The 15,211-nt window shown below is 39.3% G+C and overlaps 1 non-coding gene and 2 pseudogenes across 1 annotated transcript; 1 reads left to right on the forward strand and 2 right to left on the reverse strand.

Annotated features, from left to right (window-relative positions):
* Positions 1 to 2,083: 2,083 nt before the first annotated feature.
* On the reverse strand, positions 2,084 to 6,308 carry LOC101701065 (glycoprotein-N-acetylgalactosamine 3-beta-galactosyltransferase 1-like; annotated as a pseudogene).
* A 4,008-nt stretch (positions 6,309 to 10,316) lies between these two features.
* On the reverse strand, positions 10,317 to 11,501 carry LOC101701432 (MICOS complex subunit MIC19 pseudogene; annotated as a pseudogene).
* A 2,309-nt stretch (positions 11,502 to 13,810) lies between these two features.
* Positions 13,811 to 13,917, forward strand: LOC147823967 (U6 spliceosomal RNA). Its single transcript, XR_015443124.1, has one exon. It is a non-coding gene; the product is annotated as a U6 spliceosomal RNA (small nuclear RNA).
* The last annotated feature ends 1,294 nt before the right edge of the window (positions 13,918 to 15,211 follow it).

A 15,211-nucleotide genomic window follows, 5' to 3' on the forward strand; every position in this document is an offset into this window, starting at 1 on the left:
CTTTTCAAAAAGTTAGGGTGGCTGCTAGATGGCCACCCTACCTGAAAGCAACAGCAGCTACAGCTAAGTTAACAGATGAAACTGCAAAATTAACTTTAGGACAAAGATTAGAAGTCCTATGGAGTCCTCACGGGGCTATTCTTGAGACAAAATGTTACTTGTGGTTAACGGGAATAATGGCTTTCCAAGTATCAGGCCATGCTCTTAGATACCCCTGAGGTTATATAAAACTTTCACTACTCCTAATTCTGCCTCTCTGATGCCTACAGGTCCAAAAGTTATACTCTCTTGTGATCTCAAGTGATCACTCTTGTGATCACTCAAGTGATTTCCCAGACCTATGAAAGCAGGCAGGACATCAGTGATCTGTCCCTCCAAGACCATGGACCATGAAGAGGTGTGGTTCACTGATGGAAGTATGTAGTTGTCAGTTCCCAACAGATCATTGAGGCCAAACCCCTCCTCCCAGGGACCTCTTCTCAAAAAGCAGTGCTCATTGCTCTTACTTGGGCACTGATATTAGAAAAAGGCAAGATGCTATATATCTATACAGATGCCAAACATGCCCATGCAGCAATCTGGAAAGAAGGAGCTTGATGACTAATAAGCAATCATCTATAAAACACAAACAGGAAATTCTACAACTCTTAGAGGTAGTCTATCTTCCAAGCAGGTCACTTTCATTCATTGCAAGGGATCCCTATAGGGAATGGAGGTGGGAACATTGCCAGAACCCCTGCAGTGGGTCCTGGCCTCCTGTGAGCCACTACAGCACAAGACAAAAGAATAAAGACAGGAAACAAAACTTAGAGTGATGATAGGTCTTGGGACCTGATCACTGCTGCTCTGAGCAACAAAGACAAAGGCCCCCAAGTGCATCCAGTATTTTTATTGAATACAATAATGGGAAGGAATAGGGAGCTGGGTACACTTTGAAGGTATCTAGTGAAATACTGCTGAACACCTGGCACGATGGAACCATGCAGGGCTTTTAGGGAGTAAGCACTGCTTATCTTGCTTGGATAGAACAAACCAGTACTGGGACTGAGTGCAATTAGCAAGCAACCCATCACGTTAGTGAGAAGCCATTATTCAGGGGAAAGGATTTTAATTGGGGGTCATGCTGACCTCAGCTGCATGTAACTCAGCAGAGCCCTGCCACTTCACAGATCAGAACTTAGGCCTCAATGACAGCCATTAGCAAAGGAGCAATACTAGCCCAACTCTGCTACCTGACATGACCATTTGAGTCATGTAGGGTTTTGGTCTGACTCCTGATATAAAACAATATAGCTGAATTAGAGAAGGCAAGAATCATGTTTCATTCATAGCCTGCTAGTACTGGGCAGGGGCGTCTGCTACAGATACCAAAGAGACATGTCTAAAGTTTCTTTGGGAAATCAAAAGGCTGACAGGTAGGCAAGAAGGGTAGCCCTATATTCCCTCAAGATCCTAGCCTTATGCCCAGTTACTGAGGATACATTCTGTTCCTTTCTCAAGGGATACAGTGACAAACTATAAAAATCCTTCATGGAAAATGGTCACTAGAATTTTCACAGGACTAAGAAGAAAGCTATTCTCAGAACCTCTGGAAGGCCTGAGGCTCCTCTTCAGAAAGCAAGACTCCAATATTGCTCTGGGTAAAGATAAGTAGAGTCACTAATGACCCTAATCCACCACAGCTTTAAAAGGCACCTGTATTGAGGCCTCTGTCTTTAATTAGATCCATTATGTGGGTAATTTTGCTAAGGCTATGGCTCTCAGGCTCTTGATAATTAATCTAACCTCTCTCTTTGCCATACTTTCTCCTTCACAAGAAGTGTGGAAATCTGACCTCCTCATACTTGGGTTCCATATCCCTGACATAATAGTAAAGTTACTTTCTTTTTCTCATTGAATAGATAGCTCAATAGTCACTAACTCTTTTCTCATTGTCTTCTGACAGATTTTCTTTCTTCAACCCAGTCAGTGAGCCACAACACCCCAAGGTATTTGGAGAGCACATACTCCCCAGTAGGTAGGATCTGCAGAACCTGATTGTGGATAGGTCCAATTCCCAGGGAGAGAAGTTAAACCCAGAGGATCAGTAGCTCTACGGAGAAACAATGGACTGGGCCAAGAGCACTAACCCCAAGAAAAGCCCATGGCTACTGTAAACCGGAAAAAGAGTGTGAGGTTTTACTCTAAAAGTGACTATTTCCTCGTGGCAGGCTAGAGTTGGAGAAGAAATCCAGTGCAGCCTCTATCATATTTGAAAGAATTGAGTCAGCAGCCATTTTGGGAAGGGGTTGTTTGAGATTGAGTCACAGAACAACTTTGCTTCAGGCTTTCCAGGGTTACCCTACCACAGTGACTGAGTGAGAGACAGCCACAGAGGTAGTCATGGAGAGGGTGTAGCCTTAGATATAGACCTCTTGAGAATTTTAAATTCAGGCTGGGAAGGACAAGGGCCCTGCTTTCTGTGGTGAGAAGCTAAGCCTGGTATGTGTGGCTTTCAGACGTGGCTGGAGCTGAATGTGGTGACATAAAGTTCATTAGTCTACTTGAAAGAAACCCATCCCACTGTCTACATCCAGCACAGAGACCAGTCATTTGTTTGCTTTCCTCATTTACCCACATGAGCAAGGACACACCTCAGCTTGGAAAGCTGCTATGACCTGGGGTGTATGGACAGAGGGGTTTATGGAGCAGTGGGACACTTTACAAACCCACAGGGATTGAACCCTGGAGGAGAAAACAAAGATTTGCTGGATTTCAAGACTATAGATCCTGGAAAGAAATAAATCATTGAAAAATAGAGAAGTTTTTTGACTATTATTTTCATTGATTTTTGGGGGGGTGGTGGTGGTTGAATTTTTTCTTTTCCTTTTTCTTTTTCTCTCTATTTTTCTTCTTTTTCTATTTTTTCTTTTCTGCTATTTTTATCTAATTCTATTAATTTCATTTTACTCTTTAGTAGAATCCTTTATCTCACTTTTCTCTCTTCCTTCTCATTTTCCATTGCATATTTTAAAAATATTAACCTCTTCATTCTCTTATTCCTCACCTATGTTTACTAGTAACCATTAAGCCTATTATTCTCTAGATAGTTAAATCTGCTCTTACTATTTAATTCTTTTACATTGTCACTGAAGGTATAGCTGTTACATTTATTTATTTATTTATTTTTGAATTTAAAATCTTCATTTATTAAAGTGGACTTTTACCGCAATAATACAATAGTTGTTTTAACATACACACTCTACTACTTCTTGTGGCACATTATCCTATTGATCATAGAAAGAAGCATATGAGCAGTACAAAGGAAATAAAACCTTTTAGAATCACAATGGTTTGCAATACTGCCTAGTTCAGTGATGGTGAACTTTTTAGAGCTCTCACTGATACAAACAGCCCAGTGCAGCACTCATGCCACAGGTTTGCCACCAATGGCCTAGTCAATTATCAAGTAAGGCCAATTACTGAACTTTCCTGAGCTCAGTTTTGTCACCTATTAAATCCAGAACCGTTGCAAGGATTAGCTACCCATGATGTTTGTGTAGACACAAAAAACATACAGGTGGCTGATAGTACAAACAGCAGTGATCCGCTTCAAAATTTCCTTTTCAAGCTGGTCACCTAAAAGCTTGGGCCAGATGTAGGCCAGGGTTTGTTAATTTTGGCACTACTGATATTTTGTACTAGTTAATTCTTTGATGGGAGTGTGAGCCTGTTCTATGCACTGCAGGATGGTTAGTATCTAGTGGGTTTCTAGCAACCTAGTTGTAAAAACCAAATGTTTTCCATACCCTGCCAGATGTCCCATGGGGTAACAATAATGGTTAGAGAATCATTATTCTAGAGGATGATTTGAAAGCACTGGCTTGTGAAGAGGAGAGTGGTACAATTTATTAATGTCAGGCAGAGAAAAGGTACAGAGAATTAGTGACTTGCCTAAAGACTTTAATAAGAGAGCTGAGGCTAAAAACTGGGTTTCATGATTCCTCATCACATATTCACCATAGTAGTACCCTTAATAGTGAAAAACTGGAAACAATCTACATTCATATCATCATGGAACAAAGTGTTTATATATTAGATTATGCAACAGGTTAAAATAATGAAGTAGACACATTATCAATATGTTAGTTGTATGAAAAGGGAAAATGTGGAAAGATGCATATGGTCTAATTCTATTCATTTAAAAGTCTGCAAAACAATACTATATTTATGAACATGAACACGAAAGAAAAATAAACGTGTAGTTAGTGAATAACAAATTTATGATAATGTTTAATTCTAGGGAAGGAGTAAGAGCTAGAATGGGGAGGGTATGCAGGCTCCAAGTATAACGTATTTCTCCTTTGAAAAATTTTGAAGCAAATTCACAAAAGATTAACATTTGGGGGCCGGGGATTTAGCTCAGTGGATCTGCTGTCTGCCTCGCAAGCAGAAGGACCCAAGTTCGATCCCCGGTACCAAAAAAACACCAACAAAAAAAACCATTTGGTTAAACGGGGTGATAAGTATAAGGTATATTATTATCAAACAGCTGTATACTTGAAATATTTCATCAATGTATTTTACATAAAATTCTCAGGAATGTAAGCTAAGGTACCAAATGAGAGCCAAAGCTCATTAAATGCTTACCACGTGATAGGCTGTACTATACATAATTACAAGTAAATGGCACAAGTAGCTCTTGTCCATTTTACAAATGAGGAAACAGACCTCAGCCGAATTCTGTTCCTTCCATGGTCATTCAATTAATAAATGGGAGAGCAGAATTTGAACCTAGGTCTTTCTGAACCTCGCAGTCTTCTCACAAGTTCCTGATGATTAGAAGGCTCTTTAACCAGATCTTCAGTTGGCTTCATGCAAGTTTTTATTCAAAAGTCATCTCTTAGAAATGCCTTGCATCAAAACCACAGTATCCCACCAACTATGGGTAACTTTTAAGGATCTTTTTCTTCAAAAGAACTGAAGAGTACCTAAACTCATATCCTTATGAGTCTGCCTGCTAATGGTGAATTTCCCCATCCAGAAAGTTCAGTTCTCAAGAACTGAAGCCTGACTGTATTTGCTTTTATACCCTCAATGCCTGGTATATAGTAGTATCAAGAAACACTGGTTAAATGACTACTGCTGATTCCCATTCTTGTTTGCTTTGTTATACTGCCATAATAAGCAGAACTCTCCCTTGGTATTTTATTGATACTGAAGAAACATACACATACTAGCTCGTTTATTTTTTAAGTCAACAAAGTAAATTAGTCCCAAGTATTTATACAGTAATAAAATTTCCAAACTTACCTGTACAGGAGGATAATAGTTATAATTCTAGTACCAAAAGGTTCTGGGTAGATAACTTTTGATTAAGTGGTGTTCTGGTACCAAGGGATGAAAAGTTTCTTTTCCTGTGGTATCTCTGGAATCCCCAGCTTCTACATTCATAACTTCCATGCATTTTCCCAGTGCTAGGTCTTCAATGGAAGAACTATGTGTACATTTTTCTGTTTTAAACGTATCAATAAATCTCTTCAAGGCTTCTTTGCTTAGTACATATCGTGCTCCTCCACTCATGTAACCCTGCTTTACAAAGGGCTTAAATCTTCTCCCAAAATAAATGGGGTTTTCAGGGCTATATTTTGAAAGAAGCCATCTCAAATTGTCTAGTATGACATATGTATCGTCATCTGCTTTCATAAACCAATCCGCATCTTGTAAATAATGGTCATGAACATACTGAAAAGCTTTAATTGTTTTCCAGTATAGTTGATCTCTACCTTCTTTGGTTTTTAACCCCACAGTAGGGAAGTATTTATTTTCTTCTGAACTCATAAATAACACTTTATTACAACGTTGGGCCCATGTAGCTTTGACATGTTTGGCCTTTTTCTCTAGATTTTGAGGGCCTGTCATAACTCAACAAAGAATTTTAACTTTCTGGTACAGGTTTTCAGCGATGTCTGTGTTCTCATCTTTATGTTGGCTAGAATCTGCATTGAAGTTCATTTTGGATGATTCTGTCCATTATCATCTGAATGTCTTGCATGAGGATCATTATGAAGAATATTAGGCTGGGTGTCACCTTGTTCTCCCAACAAAATACTAAATAGCTGAGAACAGAAATAAAAGTCCCATTGCTGATCCACAGAGGAAGGTTAAAATATTCAGCCAAGATTTAGAGGCCATTTCCTGAAAGTGTATTTCTGACATCAGCTGCGCTCCCTCTCGCCCCTCCGGGGGGCGGAGAGGGGACGACGCGGGGCCGGCGACCTTCGCTCCTCTGGGCAGCCGCGGAAGTAGCTCGTGGCCGCTAGCCCAGACCGCCGCCACTCAGACATCCTCCGACAGCGCCCGCCCGCCCCTGTTACATTTATTAAATATTTATTGTATGTCAATAATTGGTTTGTCTTTGTTAGACCCAGAGAGAAAGAACCAACCAGAGACCGATATTAAATCCACAGAGGAGTTTATTACCGGCCGGGACCCGAGCTGAGCATCGGACTCCAGCCCCTACTGGGGGGAGACAAACATGTTTTATACACCTTTGAGGCCTATAGTTTTTAAGCCTCCCTATGGGATAGAACTAGCAAAGCAAGCGAAAGGTACAGAAGCGGAACGTCCCCCTGTTAGAACATTTGTAAAACAATAGTTGATTAATTGTTATTTCTAAAGGTACTTTCTAAGGGAAGGAGGTTTCTAAGCTTCCTCCTTTTGAGTTCATCTAAAGGACAGGCAAGTGGGTCAAGCAGCAATATGGAGTCTGTCTTGCTAACTAGGGTCCTTCAGTCTTAGTGTTTGTACTGTAATTGTAGACCTCTTTTCTATAGTTAAGTATGGTGTATTATTAATTTTTATACTTTGTCAATATCCAGTTTGTTGCAAAGACCAGGCTGGCAGAGTTGTTGCTATTACTTGGTTTTTTCTGTATGCCAATATCTGGATTCCCTTTGTGTCACTAACAATACCTCAGTCCATTCCTTGAAAATGGGGTGTTGGGCCAATTACACTGCATCCTCCTCTCCCAAACTAATGGAGGAGGTTGGATCTTGGACAAGTGATGAAGGCCTATAGTTAGCCAGATCCAGAATGCATCAGTGAAAAGCAGACACTAACTAAAGAGATCTCCACACTAGCAACAAAGTCTTTCCACTATAATCAACCTGTAAAGCACAGCACGAGAACACACACACACACTCACACACACACACGAACATGTACACACTCCCCATCATAAACATAATCATGATTATGTACTACAAACACTTACCATTAAATAAAAAAGAAAGAAACCAAAGAAGCATATGACCTGGCCCAAAAAAGAGAAAGAGAACTGAGAAGATAAGGCAACAAAATGCCTCGCCAAACTCTCAACTTTCCCGAAGCTGACCCATGGGGCATTGCGAGGGAGGAAATCAAAAGCCACACAACTGAATTATCTGAAACAATAAAAGAGGTGATACAAAAACCAGATCAATAAAGTCCTTGGTGAGCTCAAAGAAGATATAATTAAACAGACAAGGTACTTAATAAACAAAATGATCATCAAGTTTACAGAAGAGACTAATCCAAAGTGAACTAAACAAAATAATACAAGCCATGAATGACCAGTTTAGTAAAGAATTAGAGTCTATGAAAAGGTACCAAACAGAAATCCAGGAGCTCAAAATGTCCCAATGAGAAAAAATTCCAATAATTAGGATAAAGACCAACTTCTGCCACTTCAAAAATGGTATACCTGACTTTCTGGGTGTTCAAAACCAAGGCTTAGAGACCAAAACCAAAAAAAGTAAAGGGCTAAAAGGACAGCTAATATTTTGGTCCCTGCCCTTCAAGGTCAGCCAGGATACATAGCATGATGAGACACCCTCTAAAATATCCCTTTGACTCTGACGAGTCACCCAATATCATGAGCAAGGATTGTTGGACCTCAGAAGACAGGAATCAACCAAATTCCTGTAGAATTTGTGCATTCTTCAAAAAGTAGGTTCACAAAAGAGGGGAGGGTACCCATGATTTCCAGAAAATCCACATGATCAAGCAAGACTGGCTCAGTAGAGGCAAAAACCTAGAGGAGCTAATATACTCCTCACATAGTCCCCAACATAATCCCCGAGTGGTTTTAGCTGATCTTGTCAGAATATATATAGACAGATTCATTTTCATCAACACAGATCTAATTTTGATGTGGTCTTAAGCACCCAATAAAAAGTATAACCAAAAAAAAAAAATGCGGAGAGCTAAACTAGACATAAAACAAGGATTCAAACACGACACCAGCTGTTATTGGCCATCTCCAGTCATACATGTAACATTTTAACCTATACACCTAAGAGATCTGAACTCAGTCCCATTGGTTTTTCAAAAATGTATCCTTCAAAATATGTTAGTATGTTGTTATTATGCTATTTTGATGTACATTAAAGTATCCCATGGGTAAAGATTAAGCATGGGTAAAGATTGGGGTTAGGTTTAAACATATGGATTTTGAGGAGATACAGACATTCAGACCTTAGCAGTTTTGGACACTGTGTATAAAAAATGATAGACACAACTTAAGACCTAGGATGATGATTGCTGTTACGGGGTGAATTGTGTTCCCCCAAAAGATAATGTTGCAGTTCTAATCTCAGGTACCTACCAATGTGATCTTTATGGAAAATTGGGTTTTTTCAGATGTAAAACTTCCACTGGGGTTGTATTGGATTAGGGTGGGCCCTAAATCAAATATGACGGTATTTTCATGAGAAAAAAAGGAGACACAGAGACCAACACACACAGAGGGGAGTTGGCTATGTGAAGACAGAGGCAGAAAATGGAATCATGGGACCACAGATGAAGAAATGTCAAGGGTTGCTGACAACTATCGATGCAAAGATAGGTCCTCTCTGGAAGACTGAAGACTCCATGCTGTCTGAAATTTCCAGTTCATTGCCAGTTTAGCCAGCCTGCTTCCTTCCTTCCTTCCTTTGTTCCTTCTTTTCTCCCCTCTCTCATCCTTCCTCTTTTTTCTCCTCCCCATCTCCTTTACCTTCCCCTTTCTTCTCCACTTTACCTTCCTCTCCTCCTCCTCCTCTCTCTGTCTTTCCCCTCATCTGTCTGTCTTCCCTCCTCTCTTTCTCTCTCTTTTATGGTAGAGCAGTAGTATTTCATTACACATTTTCTTTACCCATTCATCTGTTGATACACATGTAAGTCACTTCTAATGCTTAGTTATTATAAATTGTGCTACTATAAAGATGAGAGTACAGGGCTGGGGATTTAGCTCAGTGGTTCTGCCGCCTGCCTTGCAAGCGCAAAGACCCGAGTTCAATCCCCAGTACCAACCCCCCCCCCACAAAACCCCAAAAGTGTACAGGGATTTTTGGGCCAGCGATTTAGTTCAGTGGTTTCGCCACCTGCTGTGCAAGCGCAAGAACCCAAGTTCGATCCCCGGTACTGAAAAAAAAAAAAAGAAAAAAAAAAGTTGAAGCAAGATGAGAGTACATTTATCACTGTAATATGTTGCTTTAACTCCTTTGTGAAGATACTCAGAAGGGAAATCATTGGGTCAAACAGAATTTCTAGTTTCAGTTTTTTGAAGATTCTCCATTCTGATTTCCGTAGTGGTTGTGGCAGTTTACATTCCCACCAATAGTGTAGAGGGATTCTTTTTCCCTGAAGCCTCTCCAGCATTTGTTATTATTTGATTTCTTCTTCTTCTTAAAATTTTTTTTTTGGGACAGAGTCTGGCTTTGTAGTGGAGGTTGGCCTTGAACTCACTATGTAGCCCAGGCTGGCCTCAAACTCCTGGCGATCCTCACAGCTCAGCCTTCTGAGGGCTGGGATTACAGGCGTGCACCACCATGCCTGACTTATTTGGTTTCTTTTTTTTTTCTGTCAGAAAATATATTTATAATTGATAGTAAAGTTGTTAATATTCATGTTAGAGGTTGCATAAACCAAGGTTCCTTTCATATTTATAAAAATGTCTTATTTCATTTGTAATCATAAACACCATTCCAGTAAAAGAGGAACATTTTCTCTCCTTTTTCTCTTACTTGCATGACCACCATAATAAGTTAAAATGAAATAGCTCTTAGTCAAAGAACAGGAATAAAGAGGAGATGAGTAAGACACAGCCTAGGCAATTCCATACAGCCCTTTCTACTGGGGCTCTGTGTTTTTCTGTTCCTTCCTCTCCTACTCCAATTAGCTCAGCCTCCCCACCTGTTCCCAGCTTTGTTAGAGGTGAAGTCACCAAAAGGTGGAGCCTGGTGTGAAAAGACACATCATACGGTCAGTAGAAGTGGAATAGAAAGTACAGAAAGGTGGAGGGCACTGCCCTTCTCTTTTATTTTTTCATAAATTGGGTTTACTGGTACAGAACAGTGTCCTTTGATGACTGATTCCTGATCTAGACCTTGGCTTCTCAAACTGTTGTTGATCAAAACATGATATGATTCTGTTGAGTACATTTTCTGGTACTTTTCTTTAGTAGTCTTCTCTTTTTAAGTGCATTATTTTCTTACTCAGAAAACAAGTGTTCCACTTCTGGAATTAAAGTTTTGCATGTTCTAAAGTTGATTTTATCCTCCCTTCTCCAGCATGCTCTGTTTGGCATGATTGACACAGTACATGTACTGGTTAGCCAGAGTGGAGCAGCTGACCGTCTGGTGGGTGTTCTCATGGTAACACTGGAGGATTTTGGCCTGTAGATCAGCACAGACTGGATGATACTCATACTGCTTGAACTTTGCTTCACATCTTCAGCAGCTTTCTGATACTGCTCAGTGGTAACTTTGTAGAACTCTGAACTCCTCTCCTCCAGTCTAGCCAGCTGCTCTTTGTAGAACGCATCCTGCTTCTTTGTCATTCAGTCTTTCTCTTCTAGCTGCTTAGCCAAGTTCTTTGTGTTCTTCCTCACTTGATATCTTCTCTCGAAGGATAGCTCTGGTTAACTGCTCATTGGCTGCAGCCCTCTCTGGGTCTAGGTCCTTGCTTTTCTTTAGTTGTTTCTGATTCTCAGATTCCTTCTTGGCTTGCTCCAATGCCAGTTTTTCAACCACTCTTCTTTTCAATTCTTCATCAGAAACTGAGGCAACATAAATACCAGAATACCACTGAGACTTTGAACAGATGGGGAGGATTCCTTCATTCAATCAATTACATTTTCTGAAAGCCAAATGCCCCTCACCAAGATGATGTTCTCATTCTCTTCCTCTTCGAAGGTGACCTGGTGGGTGCTGGCATCACGCCCATGGCTCCTACCTCTGTCCCTGCAGAGTCCTATCGTGGACCCATGAGCCCTTCAGGGCCTGTGCACACACGCGTGGAGGACAGGACATGGAGCAAGGCCACGACCCCACACCTTATTTGATTTCTTGATGATAGCCCTCCATTCTGGGGTAAGAGGGAATCTCAATGTTGTTTTAATTTGTATTTCTCTAATGGCCAGCAATCTTGAACATTGTTTCACATATTTATTGGCCACTTGTACTTTTGCAGTGAAGTGTCTATTCCTTTCACTTGCCCATGTTTGGATTGGGTCTTTTATCTTGGAGGGGGTAAGTTTTTTGAGTTCTTTCAGTATTCTAGATATTAGTTAGCGCTTGGACAAATAGCTGGCAAAAATTTTTATTTTCCATTGAAAGAGAGCTATTTTTTTGTTTAGTAATGAAGATTGAACCCAGGGCCTTCACACTGAGCTACATCTCTAGCACTTTTTATTTTATTTTTAATTTTGAAACTGAGTCTCATTACACTGATAAGTCATCTAGGCCGGGTTGCAGTTTGTGATCCTCCTGTCTCAGCTTCCCCAGAGTGCTGGTTGCAGACAGGTGTCAGTGTGCCTGGCTGCTGAGCTTGCTTTTGGTTGAGTCTAACATGCCATTGATAAAGTGAATCATGGTCTCATAAACTGCTCTAGATGAAACACAAATTGTGATATATCATTGCATGACGATGCATCAAATATCAGAGATAGTGAAGTGTTAAATCTCATATTACAAGAAGTATAAACCTCATTTGAATAATTGTCAGACCTGGATACAATTGTAGTTCTTCTAGTTGGTGTACTTAGTAAAAACCTACAAAGAAAGTATTTCTTTAACAAATACAGTGTCTGATAAACTTTTTCCTAAGAACTGCTGTGAGAGAAAAATAAAACAATCGTGCTGTGGCATTCATATAATCTTCTGCATAAAGGATAAGGCAACTCCTATCAGGAAGTAATCTCTTCCATTACAAGGGAGGAGAGGTATGAGCAACAGTTGGGGGACCACACTGGGACAGGAGTGATGGCACAGATAGGGGACCATCAGAGGCAGCCTGTACTGATCAGTGATTCCACAATGCAGTCTGGGGACCAATGCTTAAGTAAATGCAAAAGAATTGCAATGAGCATGTACGTATTATCACCTCATAGTGCAATGAAACTAGAAATCAATAGCAAAGGAAACCACATAAGTTATGCAAGTACCTAGAAATTAGCTATACCCCTTTGAATAATCAATGGGTCACAGAAGAGATCAAGGAAGAAATTACACAATTCCTTGAATAAAACAATAATGCCAGTATATCATATCATAATTTCATGGGACACAATGAAAGTAATCCTAAGGGAGTTTATTGCTGTGAATGCCTACATCAGACAAACAGAATAGCCCAAGAAAATAACCTAATAATGTACCTCAAGGTCCTAGAAAAACAAGAACAATCCAAATCCAGAACTAATATAAGGAAGGAAATTATAAAGTTAAGAGTGGAAACTCATGAAACACACAAAATAGTGCAAAAAAAATCAATGAGTTGAACAGGTGGTTCTTTGAAAGACTAAACAAAATAGAAAAATTTTTAGCTGCATTGATCAAAAGAAGGAAAGAAAAGACTCAAACCAAAACAATTAGAAAGAAAAAAGGTAAAATTGCAATGGATGCCACTGAAACCCAGAAGATTATAGTAAGTACTTTGAAAGCCTTTACTCCAATAAATTGGAGAATCTAGAAGAATTGGATAGATTTCTAGACACATATGAATTACCAAAACTGAATGAAGAAGATATAAAAACTCCAAAAAGTTGTATAACTGACAATGAAATTGCAAAAGCAATAAAAACTCTACCAACCAAAAAAGCTCAAGACCAATGGATTCACCATTGAATTCTACACAAACTTCAGAGAAGGTCTAATGCCAATACTCCTCAAAGTCTTTAAGGAAATTGAAAGGGAAGGAGTACTACCAGCTTCTCTCCTGGAAGCTAGCATTACCTTGATTCCAAAACCAGACAAAGACTCAACTAAAAAAGAAAACATATCACAACATACCTTATCACAATGTTACATGCATACTCATATTTATAGAGTACAACTCATAATAGCTAAATATTGTAAGAAGCCTATATATGTCCATCAAGAGATGACTTGGTAAAGAAAATGTGATATTTATACACACTAGAATACTACTCTGATAAATTTCAGTCATTTGTAGGAAACTGTATGTTCCTGGAAACCGTAATATTAAGTGAAATAAATCAAACAAACAAGCTTAAACATCACACAGGTTCTCCTACGTGAGCCAACCAAAGTATAAGTAATTTAAAGAGCAAGGAAAGATAATAGGAATCAGGGAGATAGATCTTTTCTAAATGAGAAAGGGATCTAGAGACAGAGAAGAAAAAACTAGAGTGGGGAAGGAGAATAAAAATAATTAAAATGTGTATTTACATGTACCAACTCATTCATGATGAATGGAACTCTTCATTATGTACTGCAAACACGTGCTAACAAAAATGAGAAAAACTGTCAAATAAAAATGAAAACATATTTTTCTTTAAAATTGTTTTGTTGGGCTCGCTTTGGCAGCACATATACTACAATTGGAGCGATACAGAGAAGATTAGCATGGCCCCTGCGCAAGGATGACACGCAAATTTGTGAAGCGTTCCATATTTAAAAAAATTGTTTTGTTAGTTCATGTTTGCAGTACATAATGATTACATTCATCACTGGGAGTTACTACATGAATATAACAAATTTTAACTTTTCTTAATCCCATTCCCCTCCTATGTATACAGTTTTTATTTTAACACAAATAAAATATGTACCTGAGTCTTCCTATTCAGTGTTTTTTCTCTAACAACCTGGGATTGGGCCTGCTGACTCTGATAACCAGCTGTTCTGCTCTTTACACAAATGTTGCGGTTCTTGGAGAAAGCACTGTGAGTGATCTCCAGACAGTAAGATCTGTTGTATATCAGCAGCCCCTCCAGCCACTTGATGCAGTGGACAGGAACTTCTGGAAGGCACTGAGCAGCATATACTTTGTTTTCTGTTTGCTCCTGTAACTAATTTTAAGCATCAAGACCTGGCTCTTTACTGTTCTCTGCATCCAGTCAGTATCTCTGGGATTCTGTAGTTAAGCTTAAATTAGACCTGTTTTCTAATTGGTGCTGAGTGACCTTCTTGGTCCTCTTTAGGATACTCTTAGGCTTCATGAGAGGTCTGAGGGCTGCCAGGCTGCTGGGAAGGAGATGGTGTCACAAGTGTAGGCAGTGTATTTTCTCTTGAGCTTTTCTTAATGCATGCTGTTATTTTATTCTATTAATTTATTTGAGTATTTTGTGTGGACCATTACATTTAACCTAGCAAGACAGAAAATGACTAAGAAGACACAGTGTTTTCCAAAGGATCACCATATTGTCAGTTATATAGTAAAGTGATGTATTCAGTATGTGATATCACTGAGGGGGAGTTGATCAATTCCAGTATCGCTGAGCAGAGTGGGATTTGAGAACTGAAGAAGGACATTGGACAGGAAAGATATGGCATCAGCTTTATTCCTAAAATGGAGGTAGTCAGTAGTAAAGTTTCAGTAGTTTGTGACAAAGTGATGAAATAAAAAATAAAGCCATGATATCAAACTAAATTTATTCAAGCTAAAGGTTTAGCGTTTTCTAAAGTGATCCTTTTCCTACTTCGTTGTAAATTTTTTTAAAAAAATGATGCTCCTGATGATACATGTTTAATTTTAGAAAAAACATTTGTACTTTGGAAGAAAGACTCAAACAAAAGCCCCAAAATTCACATCAACTCTTGTTAGTGCACCTCTGTTTTGCATTTTCATTTTTTGGGAAATAGGTCCATGAAATCCCCAAACCTGGAAACAATGCTAGTAAGTGACCTTTCAGAATTGTCCTTAGTGCCAGCTAATTCTGTGAATCATCAATAAAGAACCTTCCCTGAGAAGA

Source organism: Heterocephalus glaber, unplaced genomic scaffold (genome assembly GCF_053883595.1).
Source record: "Heterocephalus glaber isolate CG9 unplaced genomic scaffold, H.glaber_assembly_v1.0 deba00001561, whole genome shotgun sequence".
Classification (NCBI taxonomy): domain Eukaryota; kingdom Metazoa; phylum Chordata; class Mammalia; order Rodentia; family Bathyergidae; genus Heterocephalus; species Heterocephalus glaber.